The sequence below is a fragment of the Littorina saxatilis genome, linkage group LG12, assembly GCF_037325665.1.
Source record: "Littorina saxatilis isolate snail1 linkage group LG12, US_GU_Lsax_2.0, whole genome shotgun sequence".
In the NCBI taxonomy this organism is placed as follows: Eukaryota; Metazoa; Mollusca; class Gastropoda; order Littorinimorpha; family Littorinidae; genus Littorina; species Littorina saxatilis.
This window is the reverse complement of record NC_090256.1, coordinates 1,668,199-1,686,964: the sequence shown is the minus strand read 5'-3', so window position 1 is coordinate 1,686,964 and position 18,766 is coordinate 1,668,199.

The window sequence follows — 18,766 nt, the reverse complement described above, 5'->3', positions numbered from 1 at the left end:
ACAGACACACACACACACATACACCACGACCCTCGTTTCGATTCCCCATCGATGTTAAAATATTTAGTCAAAACTTGACTAAATATAACAAGTCGCTGTCGAACTCACAGAATGAAACTGAACGCAACGCAACGCAGCAAGACCGTATACTCGTGGTCCACCGCTCACGGCATAGGCAGTGAAATTGACAAGAAGAGCGGGGTAGTCAGATGACATCAGTATGTGTGTGTGTGTGTGTGTGTGTGTGTGAGAGAACTCAGAACTCAGAACTCAGAACTCAGAACTTTATTACATAAGGATAAAGGTTTTAGGCTTAGCCTAATCTTCCAACCTGTCCTTGGAACATATACAGAGAATAATTGTAAACGAAAGCAAAGACTGCGCACATACACACACACACATCCACACCCACGTATACACACACACATGCACACATAAACTCACACACACACACACACACACACACACATGCACACACACACATGCACACACACATGCACACACACACACACACACACACACACACACACACACACACATATACACACACACATGCTCGCGCGAGAGAGAGAGAGAGATAGAGAGAGAGAGAGAGTGAGAGTGAGAGAGAGAGAGTGAGAGAGAGATTGACACCTTTCCAGATCACTCCGGTTATGCGACACTACCGCGAGCGTCTCTACCGCGTGTCACACTACCGCGAGTACGACACTACCGCGTGTAACACTACCGCGTGTCACACTACCGCGAGTACGACACTACCGCGAGTATAACACTGCCGCGTGTCACACTACCGCGCGTACCACAACCGCGAGTACCATAACCGTAGAGAGAACGCATGCAAACTTACTTCTTGTGAGTTTGTGTTCTAACTTTGATTGGAAGCAACCCATTCTATATGTATTCTGATAGTGTGTTCTGATCGTTTTGAGTTCTTGGTTAGCATGACAAACATTGAATTAGTGTTCAGAGAACAGACCCGGAATTTTTGTTTTATATTTCAAGGAAACATTTCAACCTTTGCCTTCAGCCATGGAAGTCATAAAATGACACGCGGTAATGTTATACTCGCGGTAGTGTGACACGCGGTAGTGTTATACTCGCGGTAGTGTCGTACTCGCGGTAGTGTGACACGCGGTAGTGTTACACGCGGTAGTGTCGTACTCGCGGTAGTGTTCTGTTTCCGTACCCGCGACAGCGGCAGCGACAAAAGAAAACGCGCGCAAACGCGTGACGTGTTTCCGTACTTGCGTTTTAAACATGCGGTAAAATCTGTAAACTCCCGCGTTGCCGCGCGACAACGCGAAAAAATCGCTCCAGGACCCTTTCAAAAAAATCGCGTCGCTTGCCGCTTGTCGCGCCGCTAACGCGTCGCGCGTGTGGAAACACTCCTGGTCATTTTCTATGTGCTTGATTTTCGTCGCGCCGCTGGAAAAACGCTGTCGCGGGTACGGAAACACAACTCTCTCTCTCTCTCTCTCTCTCTCTCTCTCTCTCTCTCTCTCTCTCTGGGGGTCTCGCGAGATCTTCGAGCAGCAGGGCGGACAATTTCGAGCTCTCGATTTAACTGAAAGAAACGCTCAATATTTCCGTAAAATGCAAGGTGTTGGACTCCCAACAGCTCTTGAGGGTACACTGGAAGCCCTGCTCAAGGAAAACACCGTCTGTTCGTGGAAAGTTAGTGCTGAAGGCACTAAAACTACAGTTGTCCTGCGACTTATGTCAGCTTCTGACTCGGACCGGCCAGCCATGACTCAGCATTTTCGCCGAAAACCGCCAAGCCAGCTTCAGCGTGACAGGCAGCGAGCCGAAGAACGAAAGAGAAAGAAAGAAGAAGAAACCCGTGACGAGATTTTGAAGGCAAGTCATGACATTTCTTCACTGTTCAAGCCTTCCATTGTTTCGAGACCACACATAATTCAACAACAACAACCGCAGGAATGTGAAAATGACACACAACACAGCGATAGTGACATTAGTGCACGTGTCGCACGCACGGCTGACACCATTTCGACTGGGTGTGATAACAATAGATAGGGTGAAGCTGACGCCGTGTGTTTGTCGCCACTGGCCACTGAGTCGCGTTGTGTGTCCTCTTTGGATACATGGTTATTAAAAACAAAGTCTCAGACAAGAGAATGTACACAAACACTGGATACAGCAGAGGAAAAGGCATCTGACCTAGGCTACAGTCTGCCAGCTGTAAAGGAGTATGTGTCAGGACTAAAGGACAGATCAGCTGTGCGTGCAGTGAAAAATGTGCACAGAAACAATTCTTTCCGAGTGGTTCATGACAACTCAGGTGACAGACAATCACTGCTTTGTGAAACCGACGATTTTGTGTTGGTCACCGATTGCAGTACTGACGGAAGTCCATGCATGTACTGGTTGATCAAGCAAGCAGCTCGCCACATGCCACGAGAAGAGCAGGAGTACATTGACAAGCTTCGGCATGGTTCACCCGTAGACAGGAGAAAATTTGACGATCAACTTCGATCTGCTCTTCATGAAGTGTCTGCACTCCGGGATGTGACTAAATTTTACCTCGGTTGACAGCAAAATATCGGATATCGTATCGATGTTGTGGGTGTAATTCGGGACTTTTGTTCTCATGTTGACATTTGGGAGAACAGTGTAATTTGCATTACACAGAACAAACGGACAATACGAACACTGACGCGGAAACTACCATGTCGGGAAAGGGATGGACATTTTGAACCATCCCTATGATCGGTGCATTGTTAAACGATTCATGGTTTCGAAAATATATGTACACCGATTTCCCTTCCCCTCCTTCCCTATTGCAAGGGGCCGATGGCCTAGCAATTAAACTTTCGTATTCGTATTCGTATTCTCTCTCTCTCTCTCTCTCTCTCTCTCTCTCTCTCTCTCTCTCTCTCTCTCTCTCTCTCTCTCTCTCTCTCTCTCTCTCTCTCTCTCACACACACACACACACATACTGATGTCATCTGACTTACTTGGTATCACAAAAGGTGCTGCCTTGCCGGTTTTTGCTGAAAAATAACTCCGAGACAATTAGATTCAATGAATACAATGATACAAGTAACCGGCAAGTCATAAATCCAAGAAGGTGTGGGGACCGACACAAAATAGGCTGGTTGTGGGGTCCGTCACAGAGAAATTAGGTCGAAAGTGGGGTCCGACACAGAAAGTGGGGACCGACACAATGAATTATGGGAACCGTCACGCCTACGTCACAAAAGTGTGGGGGGACCGAACACAGCCAATTTCACTGACTACTGTTGTTGTTTTTATTATTACGGCTGTTTGGATGGCCCTACAATCTTGAAACTTGGGCTGTCTGCTACAGACATGTTGAACTTTTTGCTGGACCACGGACAGTTCCAAGCAGGCATTTTTTGGTAGGATATTTCTTGCCGATGCTACGAATTATGCAGTTTTGCAGTAAAGTGGAAGGCATTCTACCTAATAACGGCTAAAATATCAAAAACCTTCAATCCAACAGCACCTAGGCATGTAGTGTAAACACTCACAGATCTAACAAGACCATTCTCAGAGAGCAACATTGCGTAATACTACCATAAATGGATGTTTTGTCCGCGAATTTTGGCGTGTGGGAACCGAGTGGGAACCGAACACAAAGGGTCAGGGCACCGAACACAAAGCGTAGGGGAACCGTCACAGTGTCACCGGTGTGATATGAGTCGCCGCTCCTGCGGCTCGTCAAAAACTGCACGCACTGCAGTGTTTTCAGTCACGAGAATAAAATAGCTTCGTCAATCCACGCGGCAAGGAAGTCGCTCGATTTTTGCGTGCAGCACGAAGAAAACAGACATGCAAGAATAGCGACGGGTTCAAGTTTAGGTCGCTCCAGGAGAAAAATTCTTTTGGATGTTGGCCTTTAAACAGAACAGTGGCTAAAGCCAAACGCATTCCTGCCACTGTGGGTTATACGTAAAACAGTTCTATCAAAACTTCAGGAGTCAAGCCACTTAAATTCAAGTCGTTCGACTAAAACGCTTGTCGTCAGAAACACGTATAGCAGCGGTAAGGCCTAAAAAAAAATAGGTGTGGTTACGGTAACCCGACCTACCCTATTTTTAGGGGCCGATCCTATAACTTTTTATTACATTTGTCAAAAAAAAAAAAAAAACGAGTGCAAAAAACGCAATGACAGCGAAAGCGCCCGTGTCGCACACTTATTTCCCTGTCAAGTAGGTTTAATTTGTACACATTAGAAAAAAAAGTTAAAAAAAAAAAGTGATTGCCTACCTACCTACCCTATTTTTTTTTGGCTATGTTACCGTAACCACACCTATTATTTTTTTTGGCCTAATCAGAGACGATGTGACTACGGCGTTCGCATTTGTGACACTCAGTTCTGCCTGTGGGCTACACAACACTTCCCAAAACTGACTAGTCACAGAGAGCCCCGTTGTTCTACTGACACGCTTGTCGTAGAAACACCTAAGAAGCGGCAGTGCTAAAAACAGAAAATGTGACAAAAGTGTTCCAATGCCTGCCACTGTGGGCTATAAAACAAATCTCAACACTTCACGAGTCAAGTATTAGAACACACCTGAAAGTACGCTGGAGTAGCCTCCCTTCCCGGATTTAGAACGCGTTTCGTGTCGTAACAGATTATCCACTTATTAGCCATATCCGTATGCAAAATAATGAAATAAACATTAGGAAATGGCAGAAGTTTACAACTATCGACATTTTCTATCAGTGCAATAAAAAACAATCGTTAGAATTTGCATTTACGACATGTCGTGCGTGAGAACGTGTCAATGTAAACAAGCACTTCTTGCCTGGCTGAAGAACCCTACGAGTCAATCTAAAACAGACGACAAGTAATGGAAAGCAGTCTGCGGATAAACATATCAAACTGCTGATGAAAAAGTGTGTTCATCCCTGCCCTGGATAAATGACATCGGACTGATATGATGACAGCGTGGCAGCGTTCACGCGAAAAGAATTTTTTCAGATTATCGCTTCTACATTTTATTGCACGTAGGCTACTTGCCACTTGGGGCAGATCTGAATTTCACACTGGAAGATGACAAATCGGTCTTGTGAGTTGAGAACCACATGTTCTTTGCCGACAGAAACCACGATGGGACAAGATGCAGATTGCGTTGAAGAGATGTTTGCAGATTATCGCATCTAAATTTTATTGCTCAGATCAATGCACGTAGTTGGGGTAGATCTGAATTTCGCAAGGGAATGACACATCGGTCTTGTGAGTTGAGAACCACATGTTCTTTGGCGGCAGAAATCACTATGGGACAAGATGAGGATTGTGTTGAGGAGGTTAATACTGACTGACTTTAGATGAAGAGTTTCTAGACCTGGTTTTTGTAGAGAGGCATCATGATGATATCCTGTTGTTGTTTTTTTAACGTTCTTGGTGACAACGCACCAGAATCGCACGAAGATCGAACTCTCGAAGAAAACAAGTTTATCGCTGAACATCGGAAATGTGGAAGTATTGCTCTTCCTGTCTGATCAGTCTCCCCGTTAAATCTACAGGCTACATTATTTATCAGGTAACTTACCAAACCGGAGTGTGTGTGTGTGTGTGTATGTGTGTGTGTGTGTGTGTGTGTGTGTGTGTGTGTGTCAGTGTGTTATGGTGTGTGTGTGTGTGTGTCAGTGTGTTATGGTGTGTGTGTGTGTGTGTGTGTGTGTGTGTGTGTGTGTGTTTGTGTGTGTGCCGGATTACCACCATTAACGCATCCTTTTGGACTTTTCTACGTAACCTTACTATGCCTGCTGTGACATTCACGAGGATTATTGTGATTCTTGGACAATCGTGTGCCTGTGCTGGACTTGCAGGAAGACAAACGGCGTCGGAACGGTATACGTGCTGCCAAGTGTGCACGCCCAGAGCGCAGTGTGAACCGAGAGTGAGTGTGTCATTGTGTGGAAGTTTTGCTTGATTGATTTATTCATGATTTAATTTGCTTTTTGGTTCAATAGAAAAATCTGTGTACGTTATACTTTGTATTTTGTGGTGTGATTCGCCCGAGTGCGAGACCCCCATCCCCGAACGCCTCTGTGGCAGGGCCGGATCTGGGGGGGGGGGGGGGGGTCCTGGGTTCCGGACCCCCCCCCCACCACCCCCTGGCCATCTGATGTACCTCTCAGAGAAAAAATATAAAACAATATGTGGACTTTTTAAGCTCTTCCCCCAACTCCCTTAGTTTATTTGGTCTTCTAAAACTATTTCAGATTATGAACAACATCAATTTTGATTCCCAGTTGCAAGGAAAGACCAAAAAATGACCTCACAAATGCAACATTTCCTCGGCTTCTGGGAGGTTTTGCCGCCCAGACCCCCAAAAGGGGCGTTTCCCCTGCACCCCACCGGGGCCTCAGCGGCCCCTGGACCCCTGCCTTCAGTTGGACCCCCCCCCCCCCCCCTCAAACGAACTTGGTCCGGCCCTGCGTGGGTAGAATTGTATACTTGTGAGTGACGTGAGTGTGTAGATGAGAATGTGAAAGTTGTTTTGGACCCAGACACACACAGCAGACTTCAACGCAACAGCTCCAGTAGATTAGGTATTACTCTTAGCAAAGTTTCAGCCTGACAAAGAAATTCGAGTGACACAGCTAATGGCTGTACTTGTTATTTCTCTATTAAAACAAATGTATCAAGATCTTCAGGCCCCAAAAAATAAATTGTCTGTTTCTAATAACATGGCTAAACAAAATAGGGTAGGTAGGTAGGGAGTTTTTAATTTTTTTTGCCAGGATAGAATACTTGATAATAATTAAATGACACAAAGAGACAAAACTCGCTATAGATAGATTTATTAAAAAAACCCACAAATGTGACAAAGGATATAAAATGATTGTTTTACCGGGTCTGGAATCTTCAGTAGTAATTGCATAAAAAAGTCTGATATATCAATTATCATGTTAACTTTTTTTAAAATAGGCGCGTTAAATCCTAGTCTGTTTGTTTTTAATGGACAAAGCAATCAACCCTTGGACTGACAGAAAAGATGTACTGTATTTTAAAAATGTCCAGTTGCTTAAAATTACTTATTTTTCTAATTGGAAGAGAATATGCACTCTTTTGTGTTCAAATGGGTAGGGGGGGTAGTAAAAGGATCACAGTTCAAGATTGTGCGCGACAAGAGGTGTGTTTCTTTTAACTGTGACGAAGAGGGATAACTCAACTTGGTATCTAACACTATTTCTGAACACTGTAACCACTTTAGCACTTTTAATTTATTTTTTCTGTCTTCCAAACTTCTAATTCAGCTTCAAAAATGAGAGAAAAAAAGTGGGTTTTTTCTGAAGTCAACAACTAAATCACTATGTTGGATAGTCTATTTTGCTTCCCTATTTATCGTCTTAAGTTTTTGATCGTCTGATTACTTTGCTTTTCTATTTGGAAGATAATATGCACTCTTTTCTGAAAAATGGGTAGGGGGTGGGATAACTTAACTTGGTATTTAACACTATTTCTAAACACTGTAACCACTTTAGCACTTTTAATTTATATTTTTCTGTCTTCCAAGCTTTAAATTCAGCTTATAAAATGAGTAAAAAGGTTTTTTTTTCTGAATTCACCAGTTAAATCACTCTGATGGTTGTTCTATTTTGCTTCCCTATTTCTGTTCTTAAGTTTTGATCATCTGACTACCTCGCTTGTCTATTTGGAAGATAATATGCACTCTTTTCTGAAAAATGAGTAGGGGGTGGGGGTAGTAAAAGCATCACAGTTCAAAATTTTGCGCGACAAGAGGTGTATTTCTTTTAAAATTGGTGAAGAGGGATAACTCAACTTGTTATTTAACACTATTTCTGAACACTGTAACCACTTTAACACTTATAATTTATGTTTGACTGTGTTCCATGCTTCAAAATGGGCTTCAAAAATGGATACACAAGGTTTTTTTTCCAAATTCACCTGTAAAATCACTATGTTTGATGTTCTATTTTGCTTCCCTATTTCTCTTCTTCAGTTTGTGATCATCCGATTGTTTTTTTGTTAACATATTCACAATACAATATCACAAATTCTTCAGTAGGGTTTGCGTGAAAAAATCTCATACCTATGCTCAAACTTCAGTCGTTATCTCAAAATTTTGCGCGACAAGCTCTATTCATTTTGTTTTTTCCTGATAAACAAAACACTGAACTAACATAAAAACAAACCTTTAAAACTGCCTAACCACTTTGAAATATGGCCTCAGGTGTGTTCTCCAGCCTTAAAGTCCTTTCTTTTTACTGGCACACCCGTCGACACGGACCCGATATAAGCAGTGTTAAAAAACAGGTGATTATTTTGAAAACGAGAAGCCGTCGATTTTTGAGACTAGCTTTCCATGGTGTATGGTGAAATGGTACCCCAAACTGCTGAGGTGCGTTGCATAGAGCGTTTCGATCTGTTCGCGAAGAGACAAACAGTTTTCATGTTGTAGGAAACGCTATGTTCGCGGCGAACTGTTCGCGGCGAACTCAATTCTACCCTCTCTACCTATTTTCAAGTAAATGGACCCATCTCTTCGCTGACAGCCGAGTCAATGCATGTATATTGGGGGCGATCATCCGAACAGTCGCTTTGTACTTGGAACAGCCCTCCCTACCCGCACTGACAAAAGTAGACGAGTCCAATCGCTTACAACTCAGTCCATGAGTACATTTTAGGGGTGACGGTATGCAGTGGCCCTCAGGATATCTGTGTGTGTGTGTGTTTGAGTTTCGTACCCCACGTGGAGAAGCAGGGCCTTTCCTTTTCTTTTTTTTTTGGTGGTCAGATTTGACAGTTAGATTTCTTGTCAAGTCAAGTCAAGTCAAGTCAAGTATTTTATTGTTTTGGGCCCAGAGGGCTTTGAAACAAAGATATAACTTTAACAAAAAAAAGGTAACAAATCAGACAGTTAATATATATATGTATACAAATTGAGCGGACAAATACAACAATACTATACGACCAAATTAAATTGGCAATATACACTTCCATACATGCAAACAAAAAGAAAAATAGGTTTAACAAAATCAGGTAAGAAATCAGGCAGATAATATGTATACATTAAGCGGACAACGATAATATACAGCCGAAGTAAATTGGCAATACCATTATGCCATGCATCTTTTGTAAAAAACACAAAACAAAAGCATGTATTACATATATACATTCCAATAAAGAGACTAGATATAACGCTAACATACTAAAATCATAACATTGGCTACAAATCTTGCTAGCTTCATTAGTTTTATCTTAGATTTACAATTCATTAACTGTTCATATTTTAAACAATTTGGGTGAGATCGGTAATAAGGACTAATTAATTTTCTTCTTTCAGACACTATACTTTCGTCGGTACAACTGAACAAATAGTGAAACTCATCACCTAATTCATTTTTATCGCACATGTCACACAATCTTTCATTTCTAGGAACATTAAAAAATCTGTGCTGATGTATTGGCAACTTATGATTGCTTGTTCTAAATTTTGCTAGTTTAACTTGGAGTTTCCTAGGCAACCAAAGCAAATACCTTTCCAGACAAAAATCCTTTTCATATATTCTGTAATTAAAACACAAGCTGTTGGCATTCACGTCAGTGTTCCATTCCTGCAGGAATTGATCTCTTAGCCTTTGTTTTACAACTTTTTTAAAACCTGAGACGGCAAGACTCTGAGTTGTCCATAAATATGATAGACCCAACTTATTTAACATAGTATTGACATGCGACAACCAGGGCAATTTAACGTTTTGTACATGGTACAACTTCAAATGTAGTTTTAACATTAAACAAGACATCTTATTCGCACCATCGTTCATTTCTTTCATCAGTTTATACCAATAAACCAGTAACTGACATTGTACCTCAATTCTAATTGGATAACGACCAAGCTCTCCGTAAGCCATACAAGTGGGTGTAGTTTTATATACATCAAGAAGCATTTTTAAAAATCGCAATTGAAACCTTGACAATATGTCTAATGAATCATATCCCCACACCTCACAACCATACAACAAAATTGGATGTACACACTTCTCAAAAAGATCCAATTGCACATCAATTGGTAAATTTAGTTTTCTACATTTTCGAATTAACGAGAACATTGCACGGTTACCAATCAAACATTGACGTTTCATGGCATTATGAAATTTGTTATTATAATTAAATAGTACACCTAAGTACACATAGTCCCAAACTACTTGGACAGGTACTCCATTCAAGAAAAAATTTGGGATATTCCGTATTTTCCCCCGCGAAAAAACAACTATTTTTGTCTTTTCAATATTTATGCTTAGTCCCCAGTTCTTACAATAACGATCTAGTCCATCCAGGGCTTTTTGCATTTCTCCAGGTGTTTCGGCGAGTATAGCAGTATCATCAGCATATATTAACAGGAACAAATACATATAGTCATTAATGCGTTCAACATCTATTTCTTGGGCTCTTTTCAGGGGCAACTCTAGGCTGACATCAGGAGAGAGAGAGAGAGACAAGAGAGAGAGAGACAGAGCAGAGAGAGACAGAGACAGAGAGAGAGAGAGAGAGACAGACAGACAGACAGAGCAGAGAGAGACAGAGACACAGACACAGAGAGAGAGAGAGCCAAGAGAGACAAGAGACAGAGAGAGTTCTTTCTCTCTTATGCCTTATTCTCTCTTATGCCTTCTATCTATCTATATATATATACGACTTGTGTCTGTGTGTGTGTGTGTGTGTGTGTGTGTGTGTGATTGATCGCCATGCACGGCCAAAGTTCTCGATGGATCTGCTTCAAATTTGGTGTCCATATTCAGATACACCCTGCACAAAATCTGGTCGATGAGATATTTCAATACGTGCTCTCAGCGCGCAGCGCAAACCGATTTTGGTGTTTTTTGGGGGATCAACTTCCATAACTCTTCCTTATCTTCTCCATGTTTTCAGCGTTTACCTCCCTTCCTTCGTATGGTGCAGTACGGTATTAGGGGCATCTTTGGATATTCCCGGCGTTCTGTTACTATTTTTAGAAGGTCACCGCAGTGTCCAGAACGCTTTCCTTGGACCCGTAAGTTGTCCTCACTGTAAAAGTGCAAAGGTCGAATCAATTTATAGCCACGCGAAAAATACACTGTCATCTTTCTCTATATAGTTATACATATAGATATATAATATACGGCTTCTGTGTGTGTGTGTGTGTGTGTGTTTGTGTGTGTCTGTAGAAAACACCTGTGGACTGTAGAGTTCTGTTTGTGATGTGGTATGGCTGCTTTTCTGAGTCAGTATGTTCTGACCTTCCTCTGAGAAGCCATATCAGACTAAAAAGGGCCTAGAGATAAGCTCTAAATGTTTCATTCCTGTGTGAGTGGACTTCGCCTCCAAAGGTGATTATGGTGATTCGGCACTCGATTACATTCGGCGTCGTCAACATGAATGGGACTCGACATGATATGATCATGAATGGCATCATGGTCACTGAATCATTTTCGTGCTGTTCCCATTCCACGAATCTGGGAGGGACCTAAGCTTGGAGGATCCATGGTTCGGTTCATTCAAACGGGGGGTGGGTGTGACAGGGAGACTACCGCCGCCCTTCACAGTAGACTCTGCAGAGTTGTGCGCCTTAGATGTTGTGAGATATTTATAGCTCTTTATAGCTCGCAAAGCAACACTGTCATACACAGTCGTTCGCATACTCTCGCACAGCTACAAAGGCCACCCTCCTCCTCCCAAAAGAGACAGACGTCTCAGATATGGTAGGCAGAGGCTGGCTGTCTAATCTAATGTATACACCTAAGGTGACACATGGAATATATGAATGTAACGTGGCATTAACTATAAGCCTAGCGCACGGGACACACGCGACCTCGGCCCCGCCGGCGGAAACACGGCAGGTGGGCGAGTGCAGCGAAGGAAATGATTTGTTCATAATAAAAATAATAGTAATAACAATAATAATAATAATAGTAAATAATTAAAGAGTAAGGAATAACTTACAAGTGCACGGGCCACACGCGATTTCGGCCCCGTCGGCGGAAAACACGGCAGGTGGGCAGGTGCAGCGAAGGAAGTGGTTGGTTCATAATAATAATAATAATAATAATAGCAATAATAATAGTAATAGCAAATAGTTTGTAGCTTAATGAAGTAAGATGTGCTATGCCGAGATCATCCAGCTAGATTAATATGTAGACCTAAGATACACTCATAATACATGTAACGTAGAACATTTACTAACAATAAACACATAGACATTTACTATTGATATAAACATAGATACACATAGTTTAATATGGGGAACCTTAGATGGTTGTGGTACGAGGGAGAGAAAAAAAAAAAAAAAAAAAAAAAAAAAGATAGAGGGTCGGGAACCCTGTCCTTTCCAGGGCCAAGGCTCTACCAACAGACCTCTGGGTTCCTTGTCCTTTCGACGGTTGGCAGCAGGAGGGAGGATTGGGGGGAGGTCCTTCTAAGGTCTGAACTGGATCTGGCTGGGCCTATGCCTCCAGCAACCTCAGAGCCATTTGGCCACAGACGATTTCAGGAATGGGGGTGGGCCTGACAGGATGGGGTGTTTGGGGGTATCCTTCGAAAGTCTGAACTGGTTCTGGCTGGGCCTGCATCTCCAGCATCCTCAGAACCATTTGGCAACAGACGATTTCAGGATGGAACGGGTCAAGGTTCTCATCGGTATCAGGCCGAGGGACTGATGAGGTCGGAGGAAGTCGTGTAGACTTAGTCCGTGGGAAGTCCTGTACTGGGAGAGTGTTGCCATCTCCGGGGTCAGAGGTTGGCAACCTGCGAAGAGGTGGTGGAAGTCTAGGGCCATTCCACATTCGCAGCGGGGGAAGGTGAAGGAGTAGTAGGAGCTCACGGTGCGAATGCGCCGGAGCAACTGCATCTCCTTCAGGGGGAACGGGTGATGGTGGCCCTTTCTGTCCGGAGGCAGCGCTAGCCATCCGTGCTTTGTGCATCTTTCCTTGAGGGTCTCGCCATACCCTTTTCTCACAGCCTTAGCCAGTTTGCCTTTCGCTTCTGTGACCGAATATTTCAGGTCTAGGACCGGGCCCTCGGAGAGGGCCGCGGCTTTTGCTTCTGTAAATAGCCTATCCTCTTTTTCTCACCCCCACCCCAGAGGGGGTTCCAGAGACACATCTCTGGCCTCCTCACCTGATCCCCTTCCCATGCCTCTGTAGACAGAGGGTGCCATAAAGGCGTTGATGAATAAACCGACATAAAGTCGCAGCCCTGTACATATGTTTTTAACCGGCCAGTATAGGTCCTAGGGAGGACCGGGTTTGCTTTTCGCCAGTTGACTAGCCGCCGAATCCACAAGTACGTAGAGGGTGCCTCGGCTTCTCCACCACGACCCTCCTTGGTCTGACACTCACTCCTTTGCCATGATCAGTCGGATGCCACTTTTCACAATTTTATTCTAAAGTACCAACAAATCAAATCAATTCCCTTCCGGAATAGCAACGTTCCACGTTTCTTGAATACAAAAGCATTTCTGCCTCGGAATGAAAGAATAAATCTCTACAATCGTGTATCTCCTGCAAGGAATTGATTTTAAATCCTGTTCTTCCAGCATTTCCATTACGGAAAGTAAAAGTTTTTTTTTTTTTTTGCTCATCTTCACCCAGGCACACATCGTAGAGCTTCGGCTCTGATATCTTTGACCCAAATTGCTTTAAGCAGAGAGGTCGTTAAACTGTATTTTCGTCGCAAAGCAACACCTGTGGATTGTAGAGTTCTGTTTGTGATATCGTAAATATTCTGCATCAAATTTGGTGGGCATATTCAGGTGGACCCCGGGCACAAACTGGTGGATAAAAACCGGCGAAGCCGGGTATTCCTCTAGTATCACAATAAGCCACAAGGGTCACTTTCTGCACGCATTCTTCTCTCTCTGAATGTTTAGGGTCGGCAGCCTTTTCAATCATAAGTTCGATCTCGTGAAACAAGCAACACACACACACACACACCCTCACATACACATGCACATATATTCACCCAGGAACACACACACACACACACACAACCTCAAACACCCCCCCCCCCGACACACACACATCCACACACACGAACATAATACTTTCACACACACACACACACACCACCCTTAACAGACACTCATATACACTAACGCACACACACACACACACACACACACACACACACACACACACACACACAAGCACACATACACACACACGCACACACACACACACACACATATGCATTTATTTATTAAGGAGATTTCTATAGCGCATAACTAAAAGCACTATGCACACGTGCACACACACAAACACACATACACACACACGTGCACACACACACACACACACACACACATACACACACATATACACAAACACACATAAACAAGCACAAACACACAGACACTCACACATACACTAACGCGCACACACACACATGCACACATACACACACAACACACACTCAAACACACACGCACACATACACGCACACGAACACACACACTTACTACACACACGCACACACACACACACACATACATACTCGCACAATCACACGCGCGTGCGCGCGCATACAAATACACAGACACACACACACAGACACACACACACACACATGTATGCACACACATATATATACACACACACACACACATGCCCAACCACAAACACATACACATACACTCACACACCACCCTCAACACACACACACACATACATACCAACGCACACACGGACAAACACACACGCGCGCGCGCACACACACACAAACATGCACTTACATACACCCAGACACATACACACACACTGACACATCCAGACGCACACACACACACACACACACACATACACACACGCACAACCTTATACACACACTCACACACACACACTCACACACATAAAACACACACTAACACACACTGACACACACACACACACACGCAAATACACACATGTATGTATGTGTGTTTGCGAGTGTGTGGGTGTGTATGTTTGTGTGTGTGTGTGTGTGTGTGTGTGTGTGTGTGTGTGTGTGTGTGTGTGTGTGTGTGTGTGAGTGAGAGAGAGAGAAAGAAAGGGAGAGAAAGAAAGGAAGAAAGAGAGAGAGAGAGAGAGTCAACCGGAAAGCTCAGTACAGTGCAATAGTTTTTGGCGTGCCACCTCTCAGGTACGTTACAGAATGCTCCAGAATGCTCCCCGCAAACCCCCGTTTCCTAGACCATTCTCGGCGAGCGTTCGCAATTGTTACGCTATAGTACCGAGCGCTTGCTAACGCTCGCGAGCGCCACAACAAAACTATGCGTTGCATAGAAAACATTCGCAAACGTTCTGTGGCGCTCTGCCTATGCAACGCACCCCTGATGTGTGCACAAAGCCTTCTCTGTACGTTTTTGAGTTGCGGCTGGGTGTTTGATGTGTATGTTGCACCATAATTGTCGCTGAAACAGAAGAAGGAGAGAACATCTTGAATGTTAATATCGCGGTTTGACTCGATTACACTCTGATTTGTGCTAGGCCGTGCAGCTAGTACAAATGAAATTGACTCGACTACGTCCGCTTTTTATGATGTAGTTTTTGTTAACTATTCAATTTTAAACAATTAATTAAGGGCTACAAATGAAGAAAAAAAAAACACACACTCAAACAAAACAAAAACACGAACAGGATTGGTTTCACATGATAACAGTATATTATACAACTCCTGTAATGCAACCGAGGGGTGGATTAAATCTAGTTGATTATTTTTAGACAAGTGAGAAATTAGAACGAACTACTTTGATTACACCAAAATCACACGTGGATTATTCGAAGTAAGAATAAAGAGGGCTAAAAAATAATCAATACTAGAATTTATTTTTAGAACATGACATCATTTGAAACCCAGACGATTGGACCCTGTTGCGGAAGAATACAACGTTGACTCAAAACTGTAACAACAATGGCTGACGTGTATAAAGTACACGCATACCTCGCCAGGTTTGTTTTTGTGACTAGTCGACAGACGATGCCATTTGCTTTGTGTGTGTTTTTGTTGTTGCTTACTGTACATGACATACATTACGTTTAAAATCCAGTTCTTTAACAGGCAACAAACCTTGCAAATTTCCAGAAGCTGCAATCTGAAGCGACCTATCTCTGATTCTAGCAGACGATCTCTCCAATGTTTAACACAAAATCAGCAAACTCTCCTGTCACATAGAGCGTCCATTATATAGCCTAGTGCAATGTTGAAATGAAGTTACCGGTCTGAAACATTACAGGCCCTTCAATCAGGGGTGGGCTTATGATATGCTGGGTGATCTTAGAATAACCCTTTTTAGCGGATGAGCGTATGATACGAAGAGCGGGGCACGAGGTGAGTGTCTGCAGAAAAAAATGTAATAACTCCTAAAATACTAATTATCCTGCAACCATATTACAGTTGTCAAAACCCGAAATGTAGCGCTACTTATTCACGTTGCTCTTTTTACAAAAAAATGCGTATCTATTGAATAACTATCCAAAACACAAGGCAGGTCGCCGATTTGTGGTCGGGTGCTCTTATGAAATACCCCCTGTGCGCTTATGATAGCTTGATTTTTCGGATCGGATGCGCTTATGACTGTTTTTTCGCTGCGCTGCCTAGTGTTTTGCTTGATGACCTGAATGATCTCATTTTACAGATCATGGATTATAGATGTTACCACTTTCTTGCTACCTTGTTGCTACTAAAACGTACACACATTATTTTATTTAGCCCTTTGCCGCGACAAGGTTTGCCGATACCTGTACTTGTCTAGACAGTGACGTCATTCATAGATGACGCCAATCATAAATGACGTTTGTCAAGGGAATTTATGCTTTCAAGTGTTGCTGCTTCCAGTGACAGGAAGGTATAGAGATATAGAGAATACTACATGGCTTGCTGTGTCGTACCAGATTTACACGAGTTGTTTTTTTAAATATTGAACTGCGAGCGAAAGCGAGCTGTTCACTATTTGAAAAAGCAACGAGTGTAAATCTGGTACGACACAGCAAGCCATGTAGTATTCACATTCTGTTTATCCTACATACTGTACTTACGTGTGTTTTACCGAGAATGTCCTGCATTCGAGGCAGCTAAATTGAAGACGCTTGTTTTGGAACCTCGATCTCTTCTAAAGCCTCGTGCAACCTATTACGTCAAAGCAAAGAAACGTCACTCTGAAAGTGTGGCGTGACGTGTTAGTTCTAAAGATTCATCGAGGGTAATTAGCGAGCGCAATTTGTGTTTCTATAATGACGTTTGTCTCGGTGACTTTGGCATCATACGCAGTGGAAAAACAGGTCCCTGCCAGACTTGCTTGACATGACCTCATTTACATGATATACACACGTGTGATTTGAACGATTATTATCTCACGGGTGTCTCTCTCACGTATGTAGGATAAGATATAGTTCTCTGCTTCACCAAATGTACGACCAATAGTGAGATGTTTTGTGTCTTTTTATACTTCCTACTAATACTGCCGACAAACTAGCCAGAATTGCACTATTGCGCCTGGACAGAAAAAGGGTTAGACAAAAATGCAGCCTCAATGACATCTCTCAATTATTTCACGCTCATTATCCTAGCTAAAACACACACCACTTTCATAAAGGAATGTTGATTTGAAAACAAAAACACTAATAGGGTTTGAGATGCGTTCTGTTTGTAGATGGAGTATTCTGGGATCATGGACGGCAGTGGTATTGACCTGGACATAATCTCAGGAGATTCAAGTGGAAACTACCCAGGCTGACCCAGGACCACCCACAGTTCAATTTTACTAGAAATTTCGAAGTCGAACTTGGTTCTGAAATAAGATCTTCATGTTAGTTTTTGGATTTCCGTACTTAAGGTGTTACGAGTGTGTTCGGGTTGCGGTTCTTGCTCATGTTTATACTCACTGAGTTACTTCCCTTGGATCTGGATCTGGATCTGGATCTGGATCTGAATAACCCGCCTGGGTTGGTGGTTTGCGGGTGCGAATGCGTATACGCACGGTTCAGTGTGCTTTCGCGAAAGGGTGTGTCATATGCACGGCTAGAACTAAGATACTTCTTGATTTCAGTAAATAGTTTCATTACATGTGAACTAGTTCGTTTTTAAATGATTTTTTAGAGATCGCCAAATGGTATTGTGTGAATAACATCATTCGATCGATTGTACGCACGGCGCCGTGCTTCTAGTAGCTCAGTCCATTCCTTCTTTCCGGTGTGGAAACAGACGTGTTTCTGGCGAAAGAATCGGCGTTTTCAACTCGCCATATCTTCATATTCATTCGGACTAGAACAACGAAATATAAATTTCTTGTAAAAAAAATCCCGAGCCTTGCGACTCTGGTAGTCATTTTCTTACGCGAAGCGGCCTTTGGTAGGTACGACAGTTTTAGTCACCCAAGTATATATCTAAAACGCACGTGGACGAGTTTTCAATGGCGTATTTGAAGTCTGTGAATGTTGTGATTACAAATCATTTCGGGGCACCCCTCAGTCTATACGTACAGACAAACAAATTGCATGGAACGAAAGTTGAGAGGCTGGACTGTAAGTTGTTGTTTTGACTTCTACAAATCTCGCAGGTCTTTTATGCAAAACAGACTCAAAATTGCATTGTTCACGCAAGTGTAGATGACGAGACTATCGAAGGAATGGAATACACTTGCCTACAGATATAATAGACAGACACTGTCTGTTTATATCTATGACTTACCCTAGCCCATATGTTAGAATAAAGAACATACTTTGCTCTTTTGAATGATGTATGATTTGGCACTGTACACAGGATTTTAGACCTGCCCCCGAAGTGATTTTTCCATAA